The following is a 19,892-nucleotide window of genomic DNA, read 5'->3' on the forward strand; positions in this document are numbered from 1 at the left end:
ACATTATTACTTTAACCTGTCCTGTTGCTCCTGTGTGGCCTGTGGACCCTACAAAGAATTGTCGATTGTGGCACTTTGAAGCTGCTGATTGGGAGGCCCTCAGGCAGAACTTCTTTGATTTTCCCTGGAATGATTATTGCTTCCATGGCTGGGAGCCATCTGAGTGTGCCTTGCTCATTACAGAGATTATTTTCTCAGGCAGATGGCCAACGGCCATGCCTCGTTGAGTACACCGCTTCCCGTCCGATAAGCGAAGTTAAGCAACGTTGGGTCTGGTTAGTACTTGGATGCGTGACCGCCTGGGAACACCAGATGCTGTTGGCATAACTCCCTACGTGTCAAGTGGGGTTGGTGGAGGATTAGTGCCCCTCCCTGTAAAACAATTAACTCTAAGCCCTTGACCACCCCGTTTGGGATACATGGCGTCTGGCAATGGATGGATGGATGGATGGAAGCATACATTCCCTTCTCATATCCTTTGACTAATGTAAGAAAGCCTTGGTTTAATCATGCTTGTTTTAATGCTCTCCACAACTAGGAGAGGGCCTATAAAAGGTACTAGAGCCAACCCACCAGTGAATCCCATCTTTTTTTATGTTTCTGCTTGGAATCGTGCTAAGTCTGTTCTTCACCCTGCTAAAAATAATTTCATCAGTACTACATGCTCTCAACTCTCCAACTCGAATTCTTCCTGATCCTTCTGGCACCTTGCCAAAAACCTTTCTAACAACTTTAACTCATCATCCTTCCCTCTTCTTTTCTACTCTTATGGCTCTGTAGCTTTTCTTCTACTGATAAAGCAGATCTCTTCACTCAGACTTTCTCCTCCAATTCCACCTTAGACGATTCCGGTGCTGTTCCTCCATCACTTTCCCTCCTCTGACTTCCTCATGGCTGACATTAAAATTTCTTCAGCTGATGTATTTTCTGCCATCACTGGCCTCAGTACTAACAAGGCATATGGACCTGATGAAGTCCCTCCTGTTGTCCTCAAGAACTGTGCTTCTGTGTTTACACTCTGCCTAGCTAAACTCTTTCGCCTTTTTTCTATCAACTTGTGCCTTTCCTTCTTGCTGGAAGTTTGCTCTCATTCAGGCTGTCCCAAAGAAGGGTGACCGTTTCCAACCCTCTAATTATCGTCCAATTGCTTTAATATCCTGTGTCTCAAAGTTTTCGAGTCATTTCTTAACAGAAATATTTTAAAGCATATTTCCTATCACAACCTTCTTTCTGATTGTCAGTATGGGTTCCATCAGGTACTCTCCACTGGTGATCTTCTCACCTACCTTTCAAACTCCTGGTCATCCTCCTTTCGGGACTTCGGCGAAAGCTTTGCCATTGCATTTGACATCTGAAGGGCTTTCGATTAAGTCTGGCATAAAACTTCAGTTTCCAAACTTCCCTCTTATGGTTTCTATCCTTCTATCTGTGCCCTCATCTATAGCTTCTTTTCAGACTGTTCTATAGCTGCTGTTGCAGACGGCCATCGTTCTTCTCCTAGATATATCAACAGTGGTGTTCCTCAGGGCTGAGTCCTATCACCAACTCTCTTCCTTTTGTTCATCAATGACCTTTTAAGCTGTGCATCTAACCCTATCCACTCGAACGCTGATGATTCCACCTTTCATCTTTCCATTCGGTTTCTGCATCGTCAATCTCAGCAGTTACTTCAACAAACAAGGGACAAGGCTACAGGACACCTAATATCTGACTTGGCTCGAATCTCTGACTGGGGTAAAAAATAAGCCTGTTGTTTTTAATGCGTCAATGACTCAGTTCTTACACTTATCAACCCTACAAAATCATCTACGGGAGTACCCACTAATGTCTGATAATATTCAGCTCAATCCTGCATCATCCTTGAATATGTTTGGGGTTTCATTCACTCGGGACTTATCTTGGAAAAATCATATTACAGCTCTTGCAAAATGTGCTTCCAAGAGATTAGGTGTGCTAAGCCGACTCCATACCTTCTTTACCCCTGCATAGTTGTTGACTTTACACATGAATTTTATTCACCTCTATGTGGAGTTCAACTCTCATGTGTGGGGAGGCTCCTCACATACAGCTCTTCTCAATAGGATGGAGTCAAAGGCTTTTCGTCTCATTAACTCACCTCCTCTTATTGGCTCCCTTCAACCTCTGTCTCTTCACTGAACTGTTGCATCTTTATCTATTTTCTGTCACCACTGCAATGGTCACTGCTCCTCTGAACTGTCTGCTTGCATTGCTCCTCTATGACGGGCGCATAGCACCCATCTTTTTTTATTTTTTAATGTGAGGAAGAAGGAACCAAAGGCAATGGGCCCGCAAAACTGTTTCCTCCAAGAGAAAAACAGAAATACAATATAGAGCTAAATTCAAGATCCGATCAAATCGAGATGCCTGGACACACTGCGTTTGAAAGACTGGAGATCATAGGAAGCAGGAAATACAGACAGAGGGAGACAGTTCCAGAGTTGACCTGTTGCATAAATGAAGGACTAGGAGTAACAGTTAACTCTTGCACTAGAGAGTTGGACAGAAAAGGGATGAGAGTTTGCTGCTAGACAGGTGCTACACTCCCGTCATAGAGGTGGAGGAATGCATGCAGACAGTTCAGAGGAGCAGTGACCATTGAAGTAGCGATAGAAAAGAGATAAAGGTGCAACAGTGCGGCTAAGAGACAGAAGTTGAAGGGAGTCAGTAAGAGGAGGAGAGTTAAAGAGGCAAAAAGCCTCTGACTCCATCCTATTGAGAAGAGCTGTATGTGGAGAGCCTCACCACACATAAGAGTTGTACTCCATGCAGGGGCGGAAAAAAACCCTGTATAGAGTCAACAACTGTGCAGGGGTAAAGAAGGAACAGAGTCGGCTTAGCACACCCAATCTCTTGGAAGCAGATTTTACAAGAGATGTAATATGATCTTTCCAAGATAAGTACCGAGTACATGAAACCCGAAGCATGTTCAAGGATGATGCAGGATTGAGCTGAATATTATTAAACATTAGTGGGTATAACTGTTGAAGATTTTGTCAGGTTGATAGGTGCAAAAACTGAGTCATTGATGCATTAAAAACAACCAGATTATTTTTACCCCAGTCAGAACATGCCAAGTCAGACATTAGGTGTGCCATAGCCTCATCCCTTGTTTGTTGAAGTAACTGCTGAGATGAACGTTGCGGGAATCGAATGGAAAGGTGAAGCGTGGAGTCATCAGCGTATGAGTGGATAGGGTTAGATGTACAGCTTAGAAGGTCATTGATGAATAAAAGGAAGAGAGTTGGTGATAGGACACAGCCCTGAGGAACACCACTGTTAATATATCTAGGAGAAGAGCGATGGCCGTCTACAACAGCAGCTATAGAACGACCAGAAAGGAAGCTAGAGATGAAGGCACAGATAGAAGGATAGAAACCATAAGAGGGCAGTTTGGAAATTAAAGATTTTTGCCAGACTCGATCGAACGCCTTTGAGATGTCAAGTGCAATGGCAAAGCTTTCGCCAAAGTCCCGAAAGGAGGATGACCAAGAGCCTGAAAGGTAGGTGAGAAGATCGCCTGACGGAACCCATACTGACGATCAGAAAGAAGGTTGTGATAGGAAATATGCTTTAAAATTTTTCTATTAAGAATAGACTCAAAAACTTTTGAGATAAAGGATGTTAAAACAATTGGACGATAGTTAGAGGGTTGGGAGTGGTCACCCTTCTTTGGGACTGGCTGAATGAGAGCAAACTTCCAGTAGGAAGGAAAGGTACTAGTTGATAGACAAAGGCGAAAGAGTTTGCCTAGGCAGGGTGTAAGCACAGAAGCACAGTTCTTGAGAACAATAGGAGGCACTCCATCAGGCCCATATGCCTTATTAGTATTGAAGCCTGTGGTGGCAGAAAATACATCAGCTGAAGAAATATTATGTCAGCCATGAGGAAGTCAGGTCAGAGGGGGGAAGTGATGGAGGAACAGCACCGGAATTGTCTAAGGTGGAATTGGAGGAGAAAGTCTGAGCGAAGAGATCTGCTTTATCTGTAGAAGAAATAGTACAGAGCCATCAGAGTTCAAAAGAGGAGGGAAGGCTGATGAGGTAAAGTTGTTAGAAAGGTTTTTGGCAAGGTGCCAGAAGGAGCGGGAAGAATTAGAGTTAGAGAGTTGAGAGCATTTAGTACGGATGAAATTATTTTTAGCAGAGCAAAGAACAGACTTAGCACGATTCTGGGCAGAAACGTATAAAAGATGTGATTCGGGGGTGGGTTGGCTCCGGTACCTTTTATGGACCCTCTCCTTATTGCGGACAGCATTAGAACAAGCGTGATTAAACTAAACCAAGGTTTTCGTGCATTTGTCAAAGGATATGAGAAAGGAATCTATGCTTAAACTCTCATCCCTTTTCTGTCGAACTCTGGAATGCGAGAGTGAACCGTTACTCCCAGCCCTACATTTATGCAAAAGGTCAGCTCTGGAACTGTCTCCCTCTGTCTGTATTTCCTGCTTCCTATGATCTCTAGTCTTTCAAACCCAGTGTGTCCAGGCTTTTCGAAATGATCGGATCTTGACTTTGGCTCTCTTTTGTATTGTTTTTGTTTTTTCTTTGAAGGAACAGTTTGTGGGCTCCTGGCCTTTGGTTCCTTCTTCCTTGCATAAAAAAAAGGAATATCTGACTTTGCCCTGTGACTGACCTTTGACGTATTACTCTCCAAATCGATTCCTTTCATCTTTGCCTCACCCTGAACCCTCCCACAAAGGTTAGTTTAAACTGTATCCAAACCTTTATTTGACCTATTAATTAGAGGCTTCACCTAATCCTGTTTCACATGTCTGCCACCAGGTGGTCTAGCGTCGCCCAGCTTCGATTAAATATTTTTGTAGGGTTTAAAGACCTATGAAATTGTACCTAATGCTAAGTTTACAATAATATTGCTCTTTATAGGATTTTTTTTTTCCTATTCAGTCAAGTTCATATATGAGTACATACCTGTAAAGAAAGAATAACCAGGCTCTCAGTGAATCTTAGATTGGGGACTAAAATAGTGTGCTGTCTATTTACATATATTTGAATAAATCGTGTGCAGTTAGTAAACGGAGATTACCTTCAGGACTTCTGATGAGTGTGTTTTAGCATGCTTTAAAGAAGTAAGCTGTTCCACTGAAAATAATGTACTGAATGATTGCTTAGTTCGTGAATCAAGTCATATTAATCCAAACAAATGGCAATGCCGTACGACACTATAACCACAGCAGAGTACGAAGAGTTGAAGTGTAAACTTACTAAACTGAGCGATGGAGCCAGGGAAACATTTAAATGAATTCTTTATGTTAGGCTTAGGCTACTAAGATGATGAAGAAGACGTCCAACAGGTCCGTATTGTTATGAAAAGTCATAGAGGCAGGGATATCGAAAGGTGCTGCCAAATCTGCAGCTACATATCTACGAACTATTTTCTTTTGTGGATACTAACGAATGACAAATATTTTAATCACTGTTATCTTGCTTAATGGATGGTTCTAGTAAAATTGGCTAGCTTTTGTCTCTGTGTTATGCTTACAAAGATGACTACACTGACGAAAGCTGAGTTTACAAAATGACACTTATAATACATTGTATGTAATCAAAAGGCTCCCATATTGTAATTTCTTTGTAGCATATCATGCCATCTGAGTAATTTGATGACTAAAATATGTTTTGAGGTGTTTTACTTTGTGTCAAAATTAAAAAGAAATTAAGCACTGGCTACTTTTTCAATGCCTACCCCGCGTCAGAGCTGGGCGACGGAAGCGAACCTATTGGCAGGTTTCTGAAACAGGATCTGGTGAAGTGTCTAACTGACCTTGAACTTTGGCCTTTTCCTGTTACCTTGGCATTTATTTTACCTTTTCTAAGTCTCCATACTTTTATCTCTCCTGACCCTGAACATTTCCACTAAGTCTGGCCTAAACTGAATAAAAACGCTTTAACTTAACCTTGTCAGGTAAAATTTTTACCTTGCCCTGTGATGTTGACTTGTGCCCAACCGTTCTCAAAAACTATAGGTTTACTCCTTGACGGCCTTCAGTTATTTCAACAAGATTGTTTAAAATTGGATTATAGCTGCTTGCTTTATTTTGTTCACACACACACACACACACACACACACACGTGGCGCGGTTGATAGAGCACTCGACTCCCAATCCAAGTGACCCGAGTTCGAGCCCCGCTCAGATCGCGCTAATATGTGTGGGTGGGGTGAGCTCTCACCTGTCAAATGTAGCTCAAGGCGCTCTGTGGTAGAAGACCTGTAAGGGTTCGAAAGTCAGTGGGGTAAAGATTAGGCGATCTGTTCCCTTGTGCCTACGCCTCACTCCAGCCTCGGTGAGACTTGGTAGTGTGTCGGTGCTCCTCAGGAGCAGTCAGGGTCAGCCTGTTGATCCCCTTAGGCTAGGATACTAGATTATAGACTTGTGTATTTTCAGCCACTGGCTGCAATGAATAAGTAAACAAAATTATTATTATTATTATTGTTATTATTATTATTATTAGTAGTAGTAGTAGTAGTATCATTATTATTGTTATTATTATTACACACACACACACACACACACACACACACACGTACGCACACGCGCGAATATCAAACCCAGTCTCTTTTTCAGCGAAAGAGTAACAACAACACTAACAACAAACACAGTAACTATAACTACCACAAGAACATCATCAACAAACAACAACAATGAGTCTCTGGCAACATTCACCTCTGGCAAGGACATGTAAAAAAATAATTATATACAGAATGATATGCACTTTTCTTTCATTCGTAAGAAAATATTGTAAGAACATTTTTTTTAATTAATGATGTGCCCTTCTCTTCGGTGTTGAGAGAGAGAGAGAGAGAGAGAGAGAGAGAGAGAGAGAGAGAGAGAGAGAGTAAAGGAGGTGGCAATCAGAAATAGAGTAACATAGAAAAAGACTTAAGTTACGACAACAGAAGGAATAAAGACAAAAACATGAGAATCAAGAGGACAGAGACATGAGAGAGTCTTAAACAGGAAAACATAGGGAATGGCTGGCAAAAATTCGTGGCAATAAAAAAGGTAAAAGGTCAGTAGTTAGTTCCATTCACCTTTATACCTTTTAGTATGTCACTTTCCCCATAGACCTGGTGCAAGTCATTATGAGAGAGAGAGAGAGAGAGAGAATTTTCAAGAAGTAGGCTTCTGTTAAAATATCACTGATTCACTCTTACATCTATCTGTATCTATTGCCAGACGCCTTAATCCCGGAAGTGGTGGCCACAAACAAATCGCCTCCACGTCGCCCTGTCCCCCGCCATTTCACTGCCCTGCTCCCAGCTCACATTCCCCTCTCTCATATACCTCTCCACTCCATCCTCCCATCTCATTCTTGGCCTCCCCCTCCCTCTCCCCCCCTCCACCTCACTCATAATAAACTCTCCTCGGCAGTGTCTCACTCTCCATTCTCTCCACATGGCCAGACCACCTCAATGTGTTTCTCCTAACACTTCCTACCACATCCACATCCACACCACAATGCTCCTTCACATCCTCATTCGTCAGTCTGTCTATTCATGTGATTCCACAGGCTCCTCTCAAATAACTCATTTCCACTGCTCTCACTCTTGACTTCTGTCCCTCCAACAAGGTCCAAGCGTCACTTCCATACTTTAGAGCTGGTATCACAATACTGTCATGTAGTAACTCTTTCACTTCCATGCTCACTTCCCTGTTTCTTATCATTGCTTTCAGGGAACCAGCAACATTTCCTCCTTGTTGTATCCTTTCAAGCACTTCATCCTCCAAACCTCCACCCTTACTTACCAAATACTTAAACATACATTAATTATCACAGCTATATTATAGCTGAGATGGAGGGATGGGGTGGAGAGGTATATGAGAGAGGGGGGGTGTGAGTTGGGAGCAGGGCAGTGAAATGGCGGGGGACAGAGCGACGTGGAGGCGATTTGTCTGTGGCCACCCCAAACGGGATTGAGGCGTCTGGCAATATATATATATATATATATATATATATATATATATATATATATATATATATGGAGCCTCTGTGGTACAGTGGTAGAGTGTGCGTTTCATACAAGGGTGGGCCAGGGTTCGCGCCCCGCCGGGGTAATAAACTTTGGGAGTGTTCACCCGGCCATGTACTGCATTGGCGGACACAAGGGGTGCCGTGGTTGAACCAGTGTCGCTTACTGTAAAGTATGCTTGCACCCAATCGGCTTGCGTGGGTCGATTACACTTGGTTCACAAACTACACACACATCCAAAGCCACTCCAACACTACAATTATACTTACAAGAACTTCTCACCCTACATACAATCTCTACCAGACAGTCTAAGCCACTTGGTAGAGATACATTGGCTGTATCGTCCCGACTTCGGTCGGGATAGGCCGGTCCTGCAGTGGATAACTCAAACGGCTGATGATATATATATATATATATATATATATATATATATATATATATATATATATATACACCATCGATCCATCAGTATATATATATATATATATATATATATATATATATATATATATATGCAGAGACTTCACTTCACCGTGAAGATATGTATGCAAACTAACCACAGGAGAAATGAAATGCTTTGCATATATATATATATATATATATATATATATATATATATATATATATATGTAGCGTATCTATCCACCTGTCATTATCTATCCTCCTGTCTACATCTGTATATGGTCTCTCTCTCTCTCTCTCTCTCTCTCTCTCTCTCTCTCTCTCTCTCTCTCTCTCACACAACCACAGCAATGTTTACCACTCACAATCCAGCAATAAATAACATCCTCGTCTACCTCACTCCCTCTCTCTCTCTCTCTCTCTCTCTGTTTCCTCATCCGTCAGTATTCTCTCCCTCTTCTTCCCGTCATCTCGAAGCAGCCCTCCTACCCTCTATTCCAGTCTCCTTTCCCCTCCCAACTCCCTTTTGCTTCCCTTTCCCTAACTATTTCCGTTCTCCTCTCGTCCTCTTCCCCTCCTCTCCTTCTCCTCCTCTCCTGTTGTCCTCCTCGCCTCCTCCCTTATCTTCCTTTCCTCTCGTCCGATTCCACACGTCTCTCCACTTCCCCCTTCGTCCTCTTCCCTCCCCCCTCTCGTCCCCTTTCTCCTCTTGGCCTCTTCCTTTCCTGTTGTCCTCTTCCTCTCCTCTCCTCCTCTTTCTATGCTTTCGCCCTCATCTTCTCCTCTCCTCTTCCTCTATTCTCCTCCACTTCCTCTCCTCTTGCCCTCTTCCTCCCCTCTCGTTCTCTTCCTCTTCTCCTCCTAATCCTCTCGTCTCCTCCTAATCTTCTCGTCTCCTCCTCTTCCTTTCTTCTCCTTCACTTCCTCTCTTCTCGCCCTCTTCCTTCTCTCTCGTTCTCTTCCTCTTCCCTCCTTCTAATCCTCTTGTCTCGTTCTCTTCCTCGCATATCGGCCTCTTTCTCCCTCTCGTCCTCTTCTTCTTCTTTCATCCTTTTCCCTTCTCGTCCTCTTCCTCCTTCTAGTCCTGTTTCTCTCCTGTTGTCTTCTCTCTTCCATTCTCCTTACTTCTTCCCCCTACCTTCTCCTTACCCCTCGCCACTCCGGTTACCCTCCCCTCTCCCATTGCTTCTTTCCTTCACCTCTTCTTTCTCCTCCCCCCCCCTCCCTCTTTCCCCTCTTTTCCCCATCGTAAACTATAAAGGTCGCGGGAGGGAAGAGGGAGCAGGGGTGGAGGAGAGAGGGGGAGGGGGCGGCAGAAAGGGAGAAGGGAGGGAGAAAGGAAGAGGGGGATGGGAAAAAAGAGGGGGGAGGGAGAAGGTGGGTAGGGATGGAGAAGGAAGGGAAAGGAAGAAGAAAAGAGGAGGGTAAGGGAAAGGGTGTGAAAGGGAGGAGAAGACAAGGAAAGAGTGAGAAAGGATGGAGAAGGGCACGGGAGTGGGGAGGGAGAGAGGGAAAGAAAACCTGGAAGTGGGAGAGGGGAAAAGGGAGGGAGAAGAGAAGGAGAGGAATGCGAGAGAAGAGGTGAAGTGTACGGAATGGGAGGAGGGAGGAAGATAAGAAGGGGAAGTAGAGAGAAAGGGAGGACGAGAGAGAAAGTAAGGAAGGAAAGGGAAGATTACAGGACAAAGAGTGAAAGAGAAGGTAAAGGAGGAAGGAGGGAGAAGAGAAAAGGAACTGAGAGAAACTGAGTGGGAGGGAAAAGGGGGAAGGAGGGGAAAAGAAAAAGGGACAGAAGGAGAGACAAAAGGGAGAGGAAGGCTGAAAGGGAGAAGAGATGGGGAGGGAAGAGGCGAGAGAGAGGGAAGGAGGAGAGAAGAGAAGAAAAAGGAGAAGAAGGAGAGAGGGAGGGAGGGGAGAAAAGGGGAGAAAGGGAGGTAATAAAAAAAGGTGAAGGTGGCCATTCGTCCCCCTCCCTTCTCTCCGTGACGTAATAGAGAAAAGTGACGTCTACTACCGGTATGCTTGTCTGTTTAGGAGGCTCTATAACACCTGATCCTTGCCAGGTTATTCGTGTAGCGGGTAGTAATAACAGTCATCATCATCATCATCATCATCATTATTATCATCATCTGGTCTTATATTTCTCAGAGGCGCCAGTTCTCCTTTAAAGAATTCACCAGTGCTTGAAAAACGTTAGCGTGTATAAAATTACAGGAATTGTGGTGCTGTTCTTACGGAGCACAAACGTCATCTAGGGACGTGGCAACAAGAATGAATTATTCCTGTGGTCAGACGCCTTCACGTGATGGCACCAACCTTATGGGAGGCTACACTGTCATGTCATACAAGCGTCCCTCAAATCCCTCGCTATCCCCCTGAAGGAGGAGGATGGGCTGCACGAGGTCAGCTATAGCAAGGAGTCCATTGGATTCACGTTCCGGATGAACCTTGGACACAAACAATATTATCGAAGATGTAAAAAAAAAAAAAAAAATGAGTACCATGCAAGAGATTGACAAGTTGCTCATCTACAAATCCATCATCCAATCCTATTTTTACGCTCTGACATCTAAGGCGAGGGTGACCAGTCTCGCTCGCCCTCGAGTGGCATTATGTGACCATAAAACCCCAACCTCCACTTCCTTGTAGGGAGTAGACCATAGCACCAGTCGAACAGGGCGGTACTCCTGAGGTGTATGACAAGCTGGTGACAGGAAGAGCTGGAGCTCCCGTTTGACCAGCCCCCAGGACCTGTTCCTGACCATGTCCCTTTGCTTTGTGTTTTCATTAACACAAAGAGTAGGCCAGCATACTCTCACAATACCTTCAACTGGTTACCCCACACTACATGCACAATATCACATCTTCTATTTCCATCCCCCGTTACCAATGGCAGCTACATTATTATCATCATATTCGGTGGTATCTCGGATTGCCACCACCGGCAGGGTAGGGCTGGCAGCACAGGGTCCTCCTGGTCACAGTCAACCACTGTGCCGACAGCAGCTGTTATAAACACTGGTCATGCTCGTCAGTGGAGAAGCACAGGTTCGTCCTTATTTCACTAATAACCATGGTCGTAGTACCAATCTGAATCTCGTTCACTTTTTCCTGCAGCCTATATCTCCCCTAGCCCTGTACCTCATGGAAACCCAAATCTCTCCCTCTACTGACATATCCCCATTTTGTTTTCCTGGTTACCATGTCACAAACTTTCGTAACGTAAGTGGTACCTGATGTTATATCAAATCTGAATTTGCAGTTGAGACTTTTAACTTCACTTTAGCTCATTTTGATTATTCATTATGTAGATTAAATTATCTAAATATCCAAAAATATATCTGTGTAGTCTATCGCTCCCCCAGTGCTTCTTCAGATTCCAGCATATTTGACTCCATATCCACACAGTTGACTAACCTTAACCTCTCCCTTACCACTGAAATTACAGTTTTGGGGGATTTTAACATCCATAATGTAGAATGATTAATGCATTCTTCCAGGACTGACGATACGTGTTTAGAATCCGAGCTATTTGCAGAATCGTTTAATCTCATGCAACTGGTACGAGTAAAACAACCAACCAGACTTCCAGATAATATTGACCATAACGCCAACCTCTTGGACCTATTCCTGACAAATAATCCAGATCAATACGGGTTAGAAGTACTGTCACCACTTGGATCCTCCGACCACAATCTCATCAAAGTGTCAGTAGTCAGTTCCTCCAAACCTCCCCGTTCTGAGCCTGTCGGGGTGACCGCATGGCATTTTGATAGCGGAGACCAGGATGGATTTAGAAATTACCTTGCTGATATTCCATGGCAGTTCTTCTTCTCCAGTGACATCAGTTCTACCCAGTCCCACATTAATGAATGAATACAAGCTGGTATGGACTTTTTTTTTTTTTTATGCAAGGAAGGAGCCAAAAGCGAGGGACCTGCAAATTGTTCCCTCCATGAAAAAAAATAAATAAATAAATAAATAAAAAAATAACAGAGAGCCAAATTCAAGATCCATTCATTTCGAGATTGCTGGACACACTGCATTGAAAGACTGGAGATCGTAGGCAGTAGGAAAAACAGACTGAGGGAGACAGTTCCAGAGCTGAACTGTTGCATTCATGAAGGACTGGGAGTTAACTTTTGCATTAGAGAGTTGAACAAACGAGAATTTGTTGCTAGACGGGTGCTACGTGCCCGCTGTAGTGGTGGGGGGATGCAAGCAGACAGTTCAGAGGTGCAGTGACCACTGAAGCAGCGATAGAAAAGAGACGAAGATGCAACAGTGCGGTGAAGAGACAGAGGTTAAAGGGAGCCAGTTTGAGGAGGAGAGTTAATGACATGAAAAGCCTTTGACTCCACCTTGTTGAGAAGAGCTGTATGCGGGGAACCTCCCCACACATGAGAGTTGTACTCTACACAGGGAGAATAAACCCAGTGTATAAAGTCATCAACTGTGCAAGGGTAAAGAAGTTTCGTACCAAGTCAACAGTTCACTAAAGGATCGGACTTCCCAAAATGATTTGACAGCAATTGTGCCTGACAACAACCCAAAAATCTTTAGCATATAACTTTTACTTCAAACACAAGAACATCTGAATAGCTCAGTCAATTTCAAATTGCTATAAACATTGCAAAATCAGTAATAAATCTCGCTAAATCAAACTTTCTTCACAACCATGCACCCAAAACTAATAAATAATCCTAATGGCAATAGAATACTTTTAGTAACAACTTTAACAAGTCATCACCCATTCCCCCACTAAAATCTTCAGATGGTAACAATATAAATGAACTGCGTGGTAAAGCACACATCCTTGCCAGTACATTTCCCAGAAATTCTACCTAAGAGGTACTCAGCCAGAACTTCCATGTACTAGAACTTGACTCTCCCGAAATTGCTCCACTTAATATGCAGACTAGATACGTAAAATCCATCCTAGACAATATGCCAACCAACAAAGCTCCAGGTCCAGATGGAATTTCTCCGTTTGTTTTGAAAAAGTGTTCCCCAGAACTTGCTCTTGTTCTGGCTAAATTATTTAGTCTATGCACACGTACTTCTTCATTTCCTAATTCTTGGAAAGACGCCAATATCCACCCAATTCCGAAGAAAGGAAATTCTTCTGACCCATCTGATTACTGACCAATAGCTATCACATCTTTTCTTGGTGAAGCATTTGAGACTGTAATTAGTAAGTACATTGTTAAACATCCTGAATCCAACAACTTAATTGGTGATAGACAGTATGGTTTTTGCCACGAAAGACCTGCTGTTGATATACTCAATCTCCTGACTCATACCATCCATCAGTCAATTGACCAACATGGAGAAATAAAACCCCCCTACCCTGGGGGTAGGGGGGTTTTCCAAGAATACTCCCCCAGTATCCCTGCTTGTCGTAAAAGGCGACTGAAAGGGTTGGCGGAGGGTTAGTGCCCCTCCCCGGAAAACAACTAACTAAAAAAACAAACAAGAAGCCTCGGACAAGGACTGACCAAACGATGACGACCCAGGACCGGTCAAAGGACTTGGTAATGAGTACATGGAATGTAAGAGGAGCGAATGATGAGGTGAAAGAGAGAGAGATTGTCCAGGTGCTTGAGGGTGCGAAAGTGGATGTATGTGGAATAGCTGAAACAAAATGGAGAGGAGAAAGTGTGAGAGAATGGGAGTATGGATGGGGTATATGTGCAGGAGTAGATGAGAATGAGAGGGCAAAGGAAGGAGTGTGTATAGTTGTGAGTAAAAGATGGAAGAAGAGCATAAGACAGTATGGATCAGTTGGGTCAGGGATTGTGTGGGTAAAGTTAAAAGTTGGAATACAAATGTGGGCGATTGTGTGTGTGTATGCGCCAACGCAAGATCGTGCTAGAAGAGTGAGAGAAGAGTTCTGGACAAATGTGGAAGTGTGCATGGAAAAGTTTGGAAGGAATGAGAGAGTGTTTTTGATTGGTGATATGAATGGTAAAGTTGGTAATGTGAAGGTGGATGGAATAGTTGGTGAGTGGGGTGTGCCTGCCGAGATACATGAGAATGGGAGTGCGTTAGTGGACATTTGTGCTGGGAGGGGGTTGGTGATAGCCAATACCCTCTTCAGGCATAAAATGATCCACAGGTATACATGGCGAGTGATGAGAAGGGTGGGTGGTGAACTGAATGAAAGGAAGGCAATGATTGATTATGTGTGTGTGGATGAAAGGATGCGAAGATGTGTAAAGGATGCGAGAGTGTATAGAGGTTGGGGGAGTGGACTTTCTGACCACTACTTGGTGGTGGCCAGAATTAGGATGCAAGTGAGATGGAGGAATAGAAGAAGGGAAAGACGAGAGGAAGGAGTAGTTGCAAGGAGAGTGGAAAGGTTACAAGAGGATGAGAAAAAGGCAGAGTATAAGAGAGAAGTGGAAGAACGATTGGGCAAATATGAATTGGAGCAGATGGGAGACGTGGAAGGTGTGTGTAAGATATTTACAGAAGAAATATGTGCAGCATGTGATGTGGTGTGTGGAAGGAAGAGAAGGCGGAGGGGGTGCAAGGAACAGCGTGGTGGACTGAAGAGGTGAAACAGGCTGTGGCACAAAAGAAGAAAGCATACAATGAATGGGTGAGAAATAGGGGCGTGGAAGAAGTTGAGAGGCGGAAGAGAGAGTTATATGTGGAAAGGAAGAGAGAGGTGAAAAGATTAGTAAGAGAGAGTAAGAAGAGAGTGGATGAGGAATTTGGAAGGAATTTGAGTGTAAAGTGGAGGGACTGTAAGAAAATGTTCTGGAGAGAAGTGAAAAGAGTAAGACAGGGTGGAAGTGAAGTTAGCAGGGGAGTGAAAGATAAAAATGGTAGATTACTAGTGGAGAAAGGAGAAAAAGTGAGCAGATGGAGAGAACACTTTAAGGAATTGTTGAACGTAGAGGATGGAAGTAATGTGAGTATAAGTGGCTGGGGAATGGCTGGGAGAAGGAGGGAGGTGAGAAGACAGGAAGAAATCAGTAGGATAGAAGTTGTGGAAGCAATGAAGAAAGTTAAATCGGGGAAAGCCCCAGGAATTGATGGAGTGTGTGGTGAAATGCTGAAGCATGGGGGAGAGATAGTAGTAGAATGGATGTGGAAGATGTGCAGATTGGCCTGGGAGGAAGGTAGAGTCCCGGAGGATTGGAAGTCAGGTATAATTATTCCCTTGTACAAAGAAAAAGGGGAAAAAGAAGTGTGTGTAATCATAGGGGCATTTGTCTTCTTAGTATAATAGGAAAAGTGTATGGTAGGATACTTATAGACAGAGTTAGAGAAAGAACAGAGAAATTAGTTGGAGAAGAACAGGGAGGCTTTAGGAAGGGAAGAGGTTGTGTAGATCAGATATTCATTCTTAGATCTTTAGTGGAAAAGTTTCTAGAGAAGGGAAAGAAGTTGTATGCGGCTTTCATGGATTTGGAGAAAGCATATGACAGGGTGGATAGACAAGGATTGTGGAAAGTGTTAAGAATATATGGAGTAGATGGGAAGTTGTTGAATGCTGTGAAGAGTATGTACGATGGTGCGAAGGCTGCAGTGCGTGTGGATGGTGAACTAAGTGAATTTTTCTCTTTGAAAGTTGGTTTGAAACAGGGATGTGTCATGTCTCCATGGTTGTTCAATCTGTACATGGATGGGGTAATAAAAGAGGTACAAGGTAGGGTAGTGGATGTTGGAGTGGCCCTGGTGAGAGAGGATAGTGTTTGGAAACTCCCTGTACTGTTGTTTGCAGATGATACTGTGTTGTTGAGTGAAGACGAAGGGGAGCTGCAAGGCTTGGTGGATGAGTTTGAGAGAGTGTGTAAGAAACGGAACCTAAAGGTGAATGTAGGGAAGAGTAAAGTGATGGTCTTTGAGAGAGGTGAAGTTAGTGAATGTACAGCGAGGTTAGATGGTGAGGATTTGGAAAATGTGAGTACGTTTAAGTATTTGGGTAGTGTGATGAGTAAGGATGGAGGTTTGGAGGGTGAAGTGTTGGAAAGGGTACAGCAGGGAAGAAAGGTTGCTGGTTCCTTGAAAGCAGTGATAAGAAACAGGGAAGTGAGCATGGAAGTGAAAAAGTTACTACATGACAGTATTGTGATACCAACTCTAACGTACGGAAGTGAAGCTTGGACATTGTTGGAAGGACACAAGTCAAGAGTGAGAGCAGTGGAAATGAGTTATTTAAGAGGAGCCTGTGGAGTCACGTGGAGAGACAGGCTGACGAATGAGGATATAAAGGAGCGTTGTGGTGTGGATGTGGATGTGATAGAGAAGCGTTATGATGAACACACTGAGGTGGTTTGGCCATGTGGAGAGGATGGAGGGTGAAAGACTGACGAAGAGAGTGTATGTGAGTGAGGTGGAGGGGGGAAGAGGGAGGTTGAGGCCGAGGATGAGATGGAGGGATGGGGTGGAGAGGTATATGAGAGAGGGGGGTGTGGGTTGGGAGCAGGGCAGTGAAATGGCGGGGGACAGGGCGACTTGGAGGCGATTTGTTTGTGGCCACCCCAAACGGGATTGAGGTGTCTGGCAATAGATAGATAGATATTTCTAATGCTTTTGACAGAGTGCGGCACTATTCCCACCTGTTCAAACTGCCTTGCTATGGCCTATCATATTTTGTTCCTCTGATGTCCACATATCTCAGTGACAGAAAGATAAGAGTAAAAGTAGATGATGTATATTCCAATTTCCCTCGATTGATGTCGGTGTGCCACAAGGATCAGTCCTGGCTCTAATCCTATTCGTGATTCATATTAATGATCTCTTATCTGTCCCCCATAATCCCATTCATTCATATGCACATGACTTCACAGTTCATTCACACTTAAACACCTATTCACTGAGATTGTTATATCTAACTCACAACTCAGGGCAGCCATCTCCATAAATCAAGACTTATCTAAGATCATTGAATGGGGACAAAATAGCATTTTCTCATTTAATGCTAGGAAAACCAAATTTGTACATTTGCTAATAGACAGATATCGCCTAATTCTTATATTACCTTCAATGTTACTAATGTTCCTATCTCTGAAAGTATTGACATTATTAATAATGCCCTCAGCTGGACCCCTCATGTTAGATCACTTGCTAAAACCACTTTAAAGAAACTTGAATTATTGTACAGAGTCCACAACTTCTTCACTGATGAGCAATTAGCTATAATTTACAAGTCATGTGCGTTCTCAGCTGGAATATCGCTCATCCTTGTGGAATGGATGTGGAGAGGTTGCACTAAAACAAAAGGACAACATTTAAAACAAAGCAGTTAGAATTATTAATAACCCTACTATTACAAATGAAATTATTATATTCCTCCCCTACAGGTAAGAAAGAATGTTTCCTCCCTTGCATTATTTTACAGATGCTCTTATTGTAAATGCTCAGACGAAGTTGGAACCATTGTGCCACCCCACCACGCCCTTCCCCTGCGCAACATGGACATCTGGTAGCAATCATGACTGGACTGTCACAGCGTCATATTACCAGACTTCTGGCTATCAGAATTCTTTTATTCCCCGAACTGCATCTCTTTGGAACTCGCGTCCCTAGAGTGGTTTCCCCCAAACTTCATCCTACGGCTGTTCAAGTCCACCTGTTTCAGATTTTTTATGACTGGAAGACACCTGTAATTTGATGCAGGGATTTTCTTGTATTCATTTGTTTTTCCTGGCTCTGTTTTGTTATTGTAAAAAATAAATTAATTAATTAATAATGGACCCTATCCGATTGGAGCATCTGAACCCATTAAACCACCAACTGTCATTTGAATATAAAATCATGGCTACCACCCATAGTAAATGTTGTCGTAGATTACAAGAAGCCATTTATTTGGTCAAGCAGTGTGGAGTCACGTAAACGTTGCACTGTGTCAAGTCAGTGTATGGTGAGCGTCCCCATCCACTACATATAGCAAACTGTATATGCAAAATAAATCACTAACGAAGTGATGCTACGAAGTCTTCTAAGCTATGAAAAATACGGTTCTAAGAACTGTATTCAAGGTGACTTTGGAGGCTTCGTGGCACCTCTTTCCTGGCGATTTATATTGCATATTACACCTTATCATTCTCCTGTATACTATTTTCATCACTTTTATATTCGCATTGTTTCCATCAATACCATGCAAATGGCATTAAGGTGTAATGTCCAGAATAAATAATTTACTATCAAGCGTTACGAAATCTCGCAAGCCACTAACAATAGAACCCCCGAGATCTGAGCCAGGAATGTGATTTAGGGTAGCTCGGATACGGCTTTATTTTGATCTTTATTTCACATCAAATAAAAATAAGCATTTTCACAACATTCGTATATCGTAATCAGAATCAGCATACACCGTCCACATTAACTAGGTATAAAACTGCCATCTCCCATCTTGAATACTTATCAGTACCAAGAGTTTAACATTAAAATATGAAGCTAGTAACAGAGAAATACTGTGCAAATGCTATAGAGTCTCACAACGAAGTGCTATGAAAATGATAGAGCCACAGTATTGTTTATCCTGCCATTGAACTTTGTGAGGTAAGCAGCAAAAGGACAAAAATCTACACCTAGTAAAAGGATTGAACTACATACTACCACCACACTGCATAACTACCACTCTTTACAACTGCTGTAGAAATCACCACATTACAACACTTCCACTTAAACAACAGAAGCCTCATCCCCATACCTACCGCACTACACATTCACCATCACCTCAGCTACTCCATCAACGCCACATATTAACACCAGTTAAACCATCTGTTTATCAACACCACAAACAGTGCATTGCCACAACTATCACATTATAACCCTCAAACTACCACACTAGTTACAGCTTCACATCAACCACAGTTACCACACTACCACCACAGCACCTGCGTGTTATCACCACAGCTTCTGCAAGCTATAAAAACTACAATAACTACCGCGCAATCACAACTACAACATGCCCACCTCATTACCGCCACTCCACCACACCATCACCACCAGCACAACACGACAGTCAGAACAATGCATCACCATAGCACCATTACAGTAACACTACAACACCATAACATCACCCTGTCTCTACAACAGTACACTTACGCTACCACAACACTCCTCCTCCCCTCTAACCCTCTCGCCTGCAGTGCTATGTATTACAGGGAAACGACTTGTGAACTCCCTGGAGGGATTTTACTTTCACACACACACACACACACACACACACACACACACACACACACAAACACACACACACACACTAACCCCTGTGTGTGTGTGTGTGTGTGTGTGTGTGTGTGTGTTTACTAACAAGTGTAGGTGTGCAAGTCTTAATATCTGGGTACTCGAATGTTATTCCACGTCGACATACTTGTACTGTATGTACATACACATACATACAGTACATACTTACTTACATACACACACAGCACACAAATGCATATTCTCTCTCTCTCTCTCTCTCTCTCTCTCTCTCTCTCTCTCTCTCTCTCTCTCTCCTACACTCACTCACAGAT

General features: G+C 43.2%; 1 non-coding gene across 1 annotated transcript; it reads left to right on the plus strand.

Moving 5' to 3' along the window:
• Nucleotides 1-205: 205 nt before the first annotated feature.
• LOC145402758 (5S ribosomal RNA) lies at nucleotides 206-324 on the plus strand. Its single transcript, XR_013897874.1, has one exon. It is a non-coding gene; the product is annotated as a 5S ribosomal RNA (ribosomal RNA).
• The last annotated feature ends 19,568 nt before the right edge of the window (nucleotides 325-19,892 follow it).

This window comes from Coenobita brevimanus, chromosome 58, assembly GCF_032717465.1.
Source record: "Coenobita brevimanus isolate Jiangsu-jjx chromosome 58, ASM3271746v2, whole genome shotgun sequence".
Taxonomy (NCBI): domain Eukaryota; kingdom Metazoa; phylum Arthropoda; class Malacostraca; order Decapoda; family Coenobitidae; genus Coenobita; species Coenobita brevimanus.